At 38.7% G+C, this 11,967-nt stretch overlaps 1 non-coding gene across 1 annotated transcript; it reads right to left on the bottom strand.

Annotated features, from left to right (window-relative positions):
• Positions 1–11,815: 11,815 nt before the first annotated feature.
• On the bottom strand, positions 11,816–11,919 carry LOC127742768 (small nucleolar RNA R71). Its single transcript, XR_008004176.1, has one exon. It is a non-coding gene; the product is annotated as a small nucleolar RNA R71 (small nucleolar RNA).
• Between the last annotated feature and the right edge of the window lie 48 nt (positions 11,920–11,967).

Here is an 11,967-nt window from a genome sequence, read left to right as displayed (position 1 = left end):
ATGGTTTCATGTTTCCTTTTCCAAGGTTCACATGAAACCCATTTTGCATTCAACCTCTTTTCCACGTTAATTGAACACTAAGCATAAAAATCGAAATTCCTTCTAGTAAATCAAAGAGAAGATGAAGAGAAGGAGAAATTCACTATTATTAATCCATCAAATACAATAAAGCTCCCTCTCTCAATGAGAGGGAATTTAGCTACTCATAGCTCAGAGAGAAAGTACAAAAGATGGAAGAGATGAAGTGTGAAAAGTAAAAAGTGAAATCCAAAACTAAATTCTGTGACTTGCTAACCCCCTTTTCTAATACTTCCAAGGGTATTTATACTACTCCTAGATCAAGAAATAAAGGAAAATTACAAAAGTGAAAAGAAAATTACAATTTGGAGGGAAAAAAATCAACAAACGTGATCTTCTAGCTGGCATATGACTGGCGCTTCTCTGGCATGTCACGTGATAAACCGCAATTTTTTGGTTTATCTTGTACTTAATTTGGGGGTTTTTGTCAATATTTCTCGCACTTATTCACAAGAAATGCATGGTTTTGTGTTCACTTCCTAATATTGCTCCATAATAGAAAACATGCTTATTTTGCCTTAGAATTGCTATATTTTGATCTTCTTTATTGCCATTCGATGCCGTGACTATTTGTTGAGTGATTTCAGAATTAATAGGGTAAGAGTGGCCTCGAAGAAAGAAGAAAAGTATGCACAAGAGGAAGGAACATGAAGATTTGGATTTTGGGAACTGCAGCATCGACGCGCACGCGTGGATGAGGATAGCTGAAAGCGGCATGCAAGGATGGATGCATCCGCGCAGGCCAGAGAATTCCAACCAATGCGCACGCGTACTTGGCGCGCACGCGTGGATCACAAAAGCAATCGGCGCGCACGCATGCATGGCGTGCACGCGTGGGAAGCTGGACATGACCTCATTAAAGGAAATCGTGCCTGGCGATTTTTGAGGCTCATTAGGCCCAATTTCAAGTTGTTTCTGCATGGGAGGATCAATCATTTTTACACTAAGACACATTTTTCTAGTTTTTTTGGTTTTTTGTTCTTCTAGAGAGAGAAACCCTTGTTCTTCTCTAGATCTTGTTTTAATTTAATCTTCCCTTGTTGAATCTGAATTGGAGTTTGTTAATTACTAGTTTTGATTTTTTAATTTGAATTCCTTAGTATACTTTTGTTTGGATCTTGTGTTAGTTTATGGATTCTTGTCAATTGTCATTTTGTACCCATTGCATGAATGTTGTGAATCTTGACTTGTTGATGTTACATTGATGATTTCTATGCTTAATTATGTTGTTTGAGTGATTGTAAGTTGATATTTGTTAGTGGGTATTTGTTAATTTCAATCCATTTGCAATTTGGACATGTCTCTTGTTAATGCTTACCAAGTGTTTGATGAATTGTTTGCCTTGATTATGGAGTAGTTCTTTTTACTCTTGGCCTAGGCCAAGGGAATTGGGTAAACTTGAGTCATTGGGTCTAGTGGATTTGATGATTTAGGAACCCTTAGTGGTCAATTTGATAGCCATTGACACTAGCCTACTACTAGTTTAATTAGTAGTGAGGTTAGGCCTTATGGGTAGATGTTGACCAAACCATTTAACTTACTTCAAGTATAGAAGTAGACTTAATGACTTTGGTTCCTCATAATTGTCAAGATATGGTTATTAGACAAAGATAGTGACCTTAATTCCCATGCCTAGCCAAGAGTTACTTTTATCATTCATATTTGAAAACCCAAATTCTTAATTGTCTTGCTTTAGTTGTAGCTATTGTCTAGTTGAGAGTAGAATTAAATTGAATGTTGTCTTCTTAGTTTGAAATTTCTCACATCTTGCTTGGTTATTTGAATTAGTTCATTGCACTTTAGATTACTTGTTTGCTGAGATTTCTAGTTTATTTTCTCGCTCATGACTTACAACCCCGGATTTCTAACCAATGTTGAAGCACATGTTTGCCCATTCTTTTTGAGACGAACCGAGGTTTGAATACTTCGGTTATTTTATTGTGGTTGAACTTGTGACAACCAATTCCTTTCTGAATTTGATCCTCCAAGATTGTTATTGGTAGAGTTATACTTGTAATGCAACTTCATTGAGAAAATATCTTCCGACAATCCCCTTGTGTGTATCAAATTTTTGGCGCCGTTGCCGGGGAATAGTTGCAACATATGCCTTGATATTGGTTATGTGAATATTGTAGATAGTTTGTTTGCTTTCAATACTTAGCTATAGTTTAGCTTCTTTTATTTTTGTGCTATGACTGTCAAGTTTGATGACTCGGTCTCAACCAAATTCTAGCTTAGCCGATTTTGATCCCGAGATTGAAAGAACTTTGTTACACACTCGGCAAACTAGACGGCGGTTGGACTATATGGCTAGTACTTCGGCCTCTCTTGAGGAACATACTGAATCACTAGACGGTACCAAAAGTGACTTGGAGTCCGCTACTTCCTATTCTTCTGTTGGCACTACTAATACATCTTTGCATCATACAGGTGAACCATACATGGCGGAGCCACGCCGGATCACTTTACATGAGCAAGGAGCCCCGGATATTGTACTTCAACCATTGCAAGCAAGGTATCCCAACCTTAATCCAAACTTTGAATTGAAGAGTAGCTTGAGAAATCTACTACCTAAGTATCATGGGTTGCTGGGTCAAGACCCCATCTGACATCTAATGGATTTTCAAGTTGCTTGTTCTACAGCTCGAAGGCATGGAGCTGATAAGGTGGCTATCATGGTTTTTGCCTTCCCTTTCTCTATTGAAGCGCAAGCAAAGACATGGTTTTATTCGCTACCGGATGAGATTGCTACCAATTGGGATTTCTTAATAAGAGAGTTTCTAGATAAATTCTTCCCACCGAAAAAGACCGACTACATCCGGAAGGAGATTTTGGGTATAATGCAAAGAGACCAAGAGAGTTTGTATGAGTATTGGTCTCGGTTCAAGAGGCTATTGGAATCTTGTCCACACCATGGAATGAACACTCACTTGCGCATTAGCTACTTCACCAGAGGTCTTTGTGTGGATGATAAAAGATTGCTCACCGCTTCTAGCGGTGGTTCCCTTTCGAAAAACAAGACGGGGGAAGAAGCTTGGAGTTTGATAAAGGATGTTGCCGAAGCTATACAACATACAAGGGTGAGAAGTAATCCCCTCAAGGTTGTGTTAGAACCGTCTTCTTCTGAATCAAGCCTAACCAAAGAACTTGGGGACATGACCACCAACCTCACGCAAATGCAAAAGGATCAAAAGGAATTTTACTCCATCCAAGCCGTCCAAGCCCCACCTCCAGTTGCTCAACTTGAAGGCCTTCTTAGGATTTGTGGTTTGTGCTCTAGCACTACATATTACACTGATCAATGCCATCAAATTCAAGAGGAACATGCCCTTGTAGTAACCAATGTGAATTACAACAATCGTCCACCCTATCCTTCTCAAGGCCAAAACCACTACCCTCATGGTGGTAATCAACATCAAGGGTGGAGGGATAATGCACAAGGGGGTAATCAAATCCAAAGATGGAACAACTCTTCTTCTCATCACAACAACAACCAATCTTCATCTTAATACCACCACAACAACAACTACCAAGCTAACCAAAATCACCACAACCAAAACCAAAACAACTACACCAAGTACCAAGCACCACACCATAGACAACAATCTAACCAAGCCCCTCCACCTTCCTCCAATCAAGTTGATGAGCTTAGAGCCGCTGTGGATAAACGAGATGAGGGCTAGAAGGCTCAATTCGAAGATGATTTCGATTGAGCTCCATGGGTGCTCAATTGGCCAATCTTGCCGACATGATTTCGAAGATGTCTATGTCCTCCTCCAACAACACCAACCAACCCTCAAGTTCTTCCAACCTTCCATCCCAACCCCAACCAAGCCCAAGGGGCGGTCTCAACGCCATCACTCTATGGTCGGAAACTACATTGGAAGAGATACCTCCAAGGATCTTGGACGACATTCATGAGAAAGAAGTGAATGTTGAAGCTCCACATGAATAGGGGGGTAGACAAAAGGCATGAGGAAGAAGGAGTAAACCTCAAGGAACCCAAGAGGAAAGCTCTAGTGGATGAATCCATCCCTATTCCATTCCCTTTCATGGTGAAGAAAGCAAAAAAGACACCGGTATTTGATTTGAACATGCTTCAAGTGCTCAAGAAGGTTGAGGTAACCATACCACTCTTTATGCTATTCAACAAATTCCAAAGTATGCAAAATTCTTGAAAGACTTATGCACACACAAGGATAGGATAGGAGAATTGGAGACATTATCCTTGGGTAGTTCAATTTCTTCCTTGATGGAACCTATTCCAAAGAAATGTGGTGACCCTGGGCCTTGTTTAGTGTCTTGTTGTATTGGTGGACACACTTTTCATGATTGTATGTGTGATCTTGGAGCTTGTGTAAGCATCATGTCACTTTCTACCTTTGTGCGGTTGAATTTAGCTCCATTAAAGAAGTCAGCGGCGAGGTTTGCCTTGGCCGATAAAAGTGTGATCACGGTAACAGGAATAGCCGAAGATGTACTTGTGGCGATCAAGGATTTGATCTTTCCGGTTGACTTTTACATCCTTGAAATGCCTCCAATAGAAAATAGATGCTCATCCTCCGTTCTACTTAGTAGACCCTTCCTCAAGACCTTTAAATTCAAGTTAGATGCCTTCACCGGTACATATTCCTTTGAGGTTGGAGACAAGACTATCAAGTTTAATTTGGAAGAAGCCATGAACCATCCTCCTGAAGAGCATTCCGTTCTCCGATGTCATGTAATTGATGAAGTGGTAGTAGAAGTGCAAGAAGAAGACCATAACAAGTTGTGCTACCACATTGTTGAAGAGACGGATGACCGACACAAGAGAAAGTTATTGAGAGTGAACTCCGTGAGCTTGACAAAAAAGAACCTCAGCTTGAGGCAAAGAGTAAATTGAAGCCTCTTCCATCTCATTTGAAGTATGCTTTCTTAGAGGACAACTAAAAGTTCCGGTCATTATTGCTAGTGTGCTTTCTAGTGAAGAAGAAGAAAAGCTCCTAGATGTTCTCAGAAAGTACAAGAAGGCAATTGGTTAGAGCCTAGCCGATATTGTGGGGATTGACCCTCGCAAGTGCATGCATCAGATATTTCTTCAAGATGGGGCTAGGCCGGTTAGGCAACCGCAAAGGAGGCTCAATCCAACCATCCTCAATGTGGTAAAGAAAGAGGTCACTAGGCTACTTGATGCGGGTATCATATACCCGATTTCTGATAGTGAGTGGGTGAGCTCAGTCCAAGTTGTCCCAAGAACTCAGGCATCACTGCGGTTACAAAGGATGATGGTGAAGTGGTCACCAAGAGAATACAAAATGTATGGCGAGTGTGCATCGACTATAGAAGGTTGAATGCCGCTACAAGGAAGGACCACTACCCTTTGCCCTTTATCGACCAGATGTTGGACAGTTTAGCGGGTAAATCCCATGACTATTTTCTTGATGGATTCACTGGTTACTTCCAGATTCACATTTCTCCTGAAGATCAGGAAAATACCACATTCACTTGCCCTTTTGGCACCTCTGCCTATAAAAGGATGCCATTTGGACTATGTAATGCACCCGCTACTTTTCACCAGTGCATGACCAGTGTCTTTTCTGATCTAATGGAGAATTGTCTGGAAGTCTTTATGGATGACTTCAGTGTTTATGGAACTTCATTTTATTGTTGCTTAGAGAACTTGGCTAAGGTCTTAGCTAGATGTGTTGACACCAACCTTGTCTTAAATTTTGAAAAATGTCATTTTATGGTAAGACAAGATATAGTGTTAGGACATGTAGTATCTCATGAAGGAATTTCTGTAGACCCGGCCAAGGTCGATGTTATCACCACTTTATCTTACCCCTCATCTGTGAGGGAGGTCCACTCGTTTTTAGGACATGCAGGATTCTATAGGTGCTTTATCAAAGATTTCAGCAAGATTGCTTTACCGTTGTCATGCCTACTCCAAAAGGATGTGGACTTTGAGTTTGATAGTGAATGTGTGAATGCTTTTGAAGAGCTAAGGAGATCTCTTACCACGGCACTGATTGTGCGAGGCCCCAACTGGACGTTGCCATTAGAGATAATGTGCGATGCGTCAAACCAAGCTATAGGTGCCGCGCTTGCACAGCGCGATGGTAAACTCCCTTATGTCATTGCATACTCTTCTAAAACACTTGATGCAGCACAATCCAACTATACCACTACTGAAAATGAACTCCTAGCTATTGTTCGTGCTTTAGATAAATTCAGATCTTATTTGCTTGGATCAAAGATAGTGGTATACACGGATCATGCGGCTTTGAAATACTTATTGTCAAAGAATGAGTCAAAACCTAGACTCATACGCTGGATCTTGCTTTTGCAAGAATTTGACATTGAGATTAAGGACCGGAGTGGATCTCAAAACTTAGTTACGGATCATTTAAGCCGCCTTGAGAATTTAAAATCATATCCATTTTCGATCAATAACTCATTCCCATTGGATAGCTTGCATGCTGTGTCGAATAGCTTTCCTTGGTTTGCCCCAATGGCGAACTACTTGGTTGCGAAACTCTTCCCTCCCAACTTTTCTAAACACCAAAGGGATAAGTTGAGGAGTGATTCCAAATATTACATTTGGGATGACCCTCACTTGTGGAAGAGGGGAGTAGACCAAGTAATTCGAAGATGTGTCCCGGAGTCCGAAATCCAACCCATTCTTGAAGCTTGCCATTCGTCCGAATGTGGTGGCCACTTTAGCTCACAAAGGACCGCAAAAAAAGTGTTGGATTGTGGATTCTGGTTGCCAACCTTATTGAAGGACGCTAATCGATTATGTGTGTCTTGCCATTAGTGTCAGAAGTCGGGAAACACATCCCAAAGGGATGAAATGCCTCAACAACCTATGTTGTTCTGTGAGATATTTGATGTATGGGCATTGACTTTATGGGACCATTTTCCAACTCAAGTGGGTACCTATATATTTTGTTAGCGGTAGACTACATGTCAAAGTGGGAAGAAGCAATACCTACCCGCCTTGACAATGCCAATACCATCATTTCTTTTATTAGGAATAACATTGTGTGCTGTTATGGGTTGCCACGAGAAATCGTGAGCGACCAAGGATCCCACTTTTGTAATAGAGAAGTAGAGGAAATGCTCAAGCGCTATGGGGTAGTGCATAAGGTTACCACTGCGTATCATCCGCAAACCAACAGACAAATGGAAGTGTCCAACTAGGAGATTAAGAGAATCTTGGAGAAAGTAGTCAATCTGCAAAGGAAGGATTGGAGCATCCGGTTAGGAGATGCACTATGGGCGTATATACTTCGCTAGGGATGAGTCCTTTCCGGATCGTCTATGGTAAGGCATGCCACCTTCCGGTGGAAATTGAGCACAGAGCCTATTGGGCAGTAAAGTGGTGCAACATGGATTTGACCCAAGCAGGAGTAGCCAGAAAATTACAACTAGAGGAGCTCGAGTGTTTGAGGAACGAAGCGTATGAGAATGCCCGGATTTACAAGGAAAAGACAAAGGCATTCCATGACCATCACATCTGGAAGAAGGACTTCCAAGAAGGTGATGAGGTTCTCCTCTACAATTCGAGGCTTCATTTCATGCCTGGCAAGCTCCACTCTAGATGGGAAGGACCTTTCAAGGTGAAAGAGATAAAGCCCTATGGAGTAGGGAGTTGTTTGATCCTAAAAGTGAAGCAACTTTCAAGGTGAATGGACATAGAGTGAAGAAGTACCATGGCTACAAGCTCCCAAAAGAGCTAGAGGTGTTCCTATTGGAGGATGCACCAAGAGAAGGAGAAACTTGAGCGACTGACCGTCCAACTTAAGGACGTTAAAGAAAAGTGCTTGGTGGGAGGCACCCCACCATGGTAAGATTTTCCTTGTGTATACCAGCTTGCTTTTAGTTTAGATTTTTGTGAATTTTGTGATTTCTTGATGTTGTTGATTGCTTAGGAATCCTAGTTGTTGATCTTGTTAGGTAATGATGAGCGGATAATTTATACGCTTTTTGGCATTATTTTTAGGAAGTTTTTAGTATGATCTAGTTACTTTTAGGGATGTTTTCATTAGTTTTTATGCTAAATTCACATTTCTGGACTTTACTATGAGTTTGTGTGTTTTTCTATGATTTCAGGTATTTTCTGGCTGAAATTGAGGGACCTGAGCAAAACTCTGATAAGTGACTGACAAAGGACTACTGATGCTATTGGAATCTGCCCTCCCTGCACTTGAAATGGATTTTCTGGAGCTACAGAACTCCAAATGACGCGCTCTCAACGGCATTGGAAAGTAGACATCCAGAGCTTTTCATCAATATATAATAATCTATACTTTATTTGAGATTTGACGACGTAAAATGGCGCTCAATGCTAGTTCCATGCTACATTCTGGAGTCAAACGCCAGAAACACGTCACGAACCAGAGTTAAACGCCCAAAACACGTTACAACTTGGCATTCAACCCCAAGAGAAGCCTCAGCTCGTGAATAGATCAAGCTCAACCCAAACATACACCAAGTGGGCCTCGGAAGTGGATTTATACATCAATTACTTACTCCTGTAAACCCCTAGTAGCTAGCTTAGTATAAATAGAACTTTTTACTAGTGTATTAGCTACCTTTGGACGTTTAGTTCTTAGATCTGGGGGCTGGCCATTCGGCCATGCCTGGACCTTTCACTTATGTATTTTCAACGGTGGAGTTTCTACACACCATAGATTAAGGGTGTGGAGCTCTGCTGTACCTCAAGTTTTAATGCAATTACTACTATTTTCTATCCAATTCGATTTATTCCTGTTCTAAGATATTCGTTGCACTTCAACTTGATGAATGTGATGATCCATGACACTCATCATCATTCTCACCTATGAACGCGCATGACTGACAACCACTTCCGTTCTACCTTAGACCGGACGCATATCTCTTGGATTCCTTGATCAGAATCTTCGTGGTATAAGCTAGAATTGATGGCGGCATTCATGGGAATCCGGAAAGTCTAACTTTGTCTGTGGTATTCCGAGTAGGATTCCGGGATTGAATGACTGTGACGAGCTTCAAACTCCTGAAGGCTGGGCGTTAGTGACAGACGCAAAAGAATCACTGGATTCTATTCCAACCTGATTGAGAACCGACAGATGATTAGGCGTGCTGTGACAGAGCATTTGGACCATTTTCACTGAGAGGATGGGGTGTAGCCATTGACAATGGTGATGCCTTACATACAGCTTGCCATAGAAAGGAGTGATGAAAAACTAGAAGGAAGAAGTAGGAAAGCATAGATTCAGAAGGAACACAGCACCTCCATACACCTATCTGAAATTCCCACCATTGAATTACATGAGTAACTTTATCTTTATTTTCTGTTTATTTTTATTATCTTTATTTAAACCAATAATCTCTTAATCCAGTTAAATCCGCCTGACTAGGATTTACAAAATGACCATAGCTTGCTTTATACCAACAATCTCCGTGGGATCGACCCTTACTCACGTAAGGTATTACTTGGATGACCCAGTACACTTGCTGGTTAGTAAGTGCGGAGTTGTGACAAAGTGTGATTCATGTTTGAGAGGACCAAGCCTTTGGAGCCATTGTTGATGATCACAATTTCGTCCACCAAGTTTTTGGCGCCGTTGCCGGGGATTGTTCGAGTATGGACAATTGACGGTTCATCTTGTTGCTCAGATTAGGTAATTTTCTTTTTATTTTCCTTTCAAAAAAGTTTTCAAAAATCTTTCAAAAATTTTTTCTTTATTTTTTTTTCAAAAATATAATTTTTGAAAAAAAATAATAAAAATACAAAAAGTCATAAAATCATAAATAACCAAAAATATTTTGTGTTTCTTGTTTGAGTCTTGAGTCAATTTTTAAGTTTGGTGTCAATTGCATGCTTTAAAAATTTTTCTTGCATTTTTCGAAAATTCATGGATTCATGGTGTTCTTCATGATCTTCAAGTTGTTCTTGACAAGTCTTCTTGTTTGATCTTGATGTTTTCTTGTTTTGTGTTATATGTTGTTTTTCATATGCATTTTTGCATTCATAGTGTCCATGCATTAAAGAATTCTAAGTTTGGTGTCTTGCATGTTTTCTTTGCATCAAAAATTTTTCAAAAATATGTTCTTCATGTTCATCATGATCTTCAAAGTGTTCTTGGTGTTCATCTTAACATTCAAAATTTTCTTGTTGTTTCTTTGTTTTGATCTAAAAATTCTAAGTTTGGTGTCATTTTTCTATTTTTCTCTTTCCTCATATGTTTTGGGTCATTTTTATGTTTTTCTCTCTCATCATTAAAAATTCAAAAAATCAAAAAATATCTTTTCCTTATTTCTCTGCAAATTTTCAAAAGTTTGAGTTGACTTGGTCAAAATTTTTTTAAAATTAGTTGTTTCTTACAAGTCAAGTCAAATTTTCAATTTTAAAAAAATCTTATCTTTTTAAAACTTTTTCAAAAATTAAATCTTTTTCATTTTTCTTATTAATTTTCAAAAATTCTTTAAAATGTTTTTCAAAAAAATCTTTTTCTTAATTTTATCTTAATTTTCAAAATTATGCTAACAATTAATATGATTGATTAAAAAATTTGAAGTTTGTTACTTTCTTGTTAAGAAAGGTTCAATCTTTAAATTCTAGAACCATATATTTTAGTTTCTTGTTAGTTAAGTAATTAATTTTAATTTTAAAAATTAAATCTTTTTCAATCCTATCTTTTTATCATATCTTCTTATCTTATCTTTTCATCATATCTTTTTCAAAATTTTATCTTTTTAAAAAATTTGATTTCAAAATATCTTATCTAACTTCTTATCTTCTTATCTTTTCAAATTTGATTTTAATATTTTTTTCAACTAACTATTTGACTTTTTGTTTGTTTCTTATCTTTTTCAAAACCACCTAACTACTTTTCCCTCTTTAATTTTCGAAAATATCTCATCTCTTTTTCAAAAATTCTTTTTAATTGTTTTAAATTTTAATTTTAATTATATCTTATCTTTAATTTTCGAAAATCATTAACTACTTTTTCAAAATTATTTTCAAATTCTCCCTCTCTTCTCTTCTTCTATTTATTTATTTATTTACTAACACTTCTCTTCACCTCTCTTCATCTCCAATCATTGCCTCTATCCTCACCCTTGTGATTGGATTCTCCACTCTTATTCCTTTCTTCTTCTACTAATAATAAGGATCCTCTTTGTCCAGATATAGAGGATTCCTCTTCCTTTTTCTTTTTCTCTTATCTTTCATATGAGCAGGAATAAGGAAAAAGACATCTTTGTTGAAGCTAATCCAGAACCTGAAAGGACTCTGAAAAGAAAACTAAGAGAAGCTAAATTACAGCAATCCAGAGGCAACCTTTCTGAAATTTTCGAACAAGAGAATGAGATGACAGCCGAACCCAACAACAATAATGCAAGGAGGATGCTTGGTGATTTCACTAAACCAACGTCCAAGTTTGATGGAAGAATCATCTCAATTCCTGCCATTGGAGCAAATAATTTTGAGCTGAAACCTCAATTAGTTGCTTTGGTGCAACAGAACTGCAAGTTTCATGGACTTCCATCTGAAGATCCTTATCAGTTTTTAATTGAGTTCTTGCAAATTTGTGAGACTGTTAAGACAAATGGAATAGATCCTGAAGTCTACATGCTCATGCTTTTCTCTTTTGCTGTAAGAGACAGAGCTAGAACATGGTTCGACTCACAACCTAAAGATAGCCTGGACTCCTGGGATAAGCTGGTCACGGCCTTCTTGGATAAATTCTTTCCTCCTCAAATGTTGAGCAAGCTTAGAGTGGATATTCAGACCTTCAAGCAAAAAGATGGTGAATCCCTCTATGAAGCTTGGGAAAGATACAAGCAGATGACCAAAAAGTGTCCTTCTGACATGTTTTCAGAATGGACCATATTAGATATATTCTATTATGGTCTATCTGA

The sequence above is a fragment of the Arachis duranensis genome, chromosome 1 (genome assembly GCF_000817695.3).
Source record: "Arachis duranensis cultivar V14167 chromosome 1, aradu.V14167.gnm2.J7QH, whole genome shotgun sequence".
In the NCBI taxonomy this organism is placed as follows: Eukaryota; Viridiplantae; Streptophyta; class Magnoliopsida; order Fabales; family Fabaceae; genus Arachis; species Arachis duranensis.
Note: the sequence above shows the minus strand (reverse complement) of the source record. Positions and strands in the feature narration are given on the sequence as shown.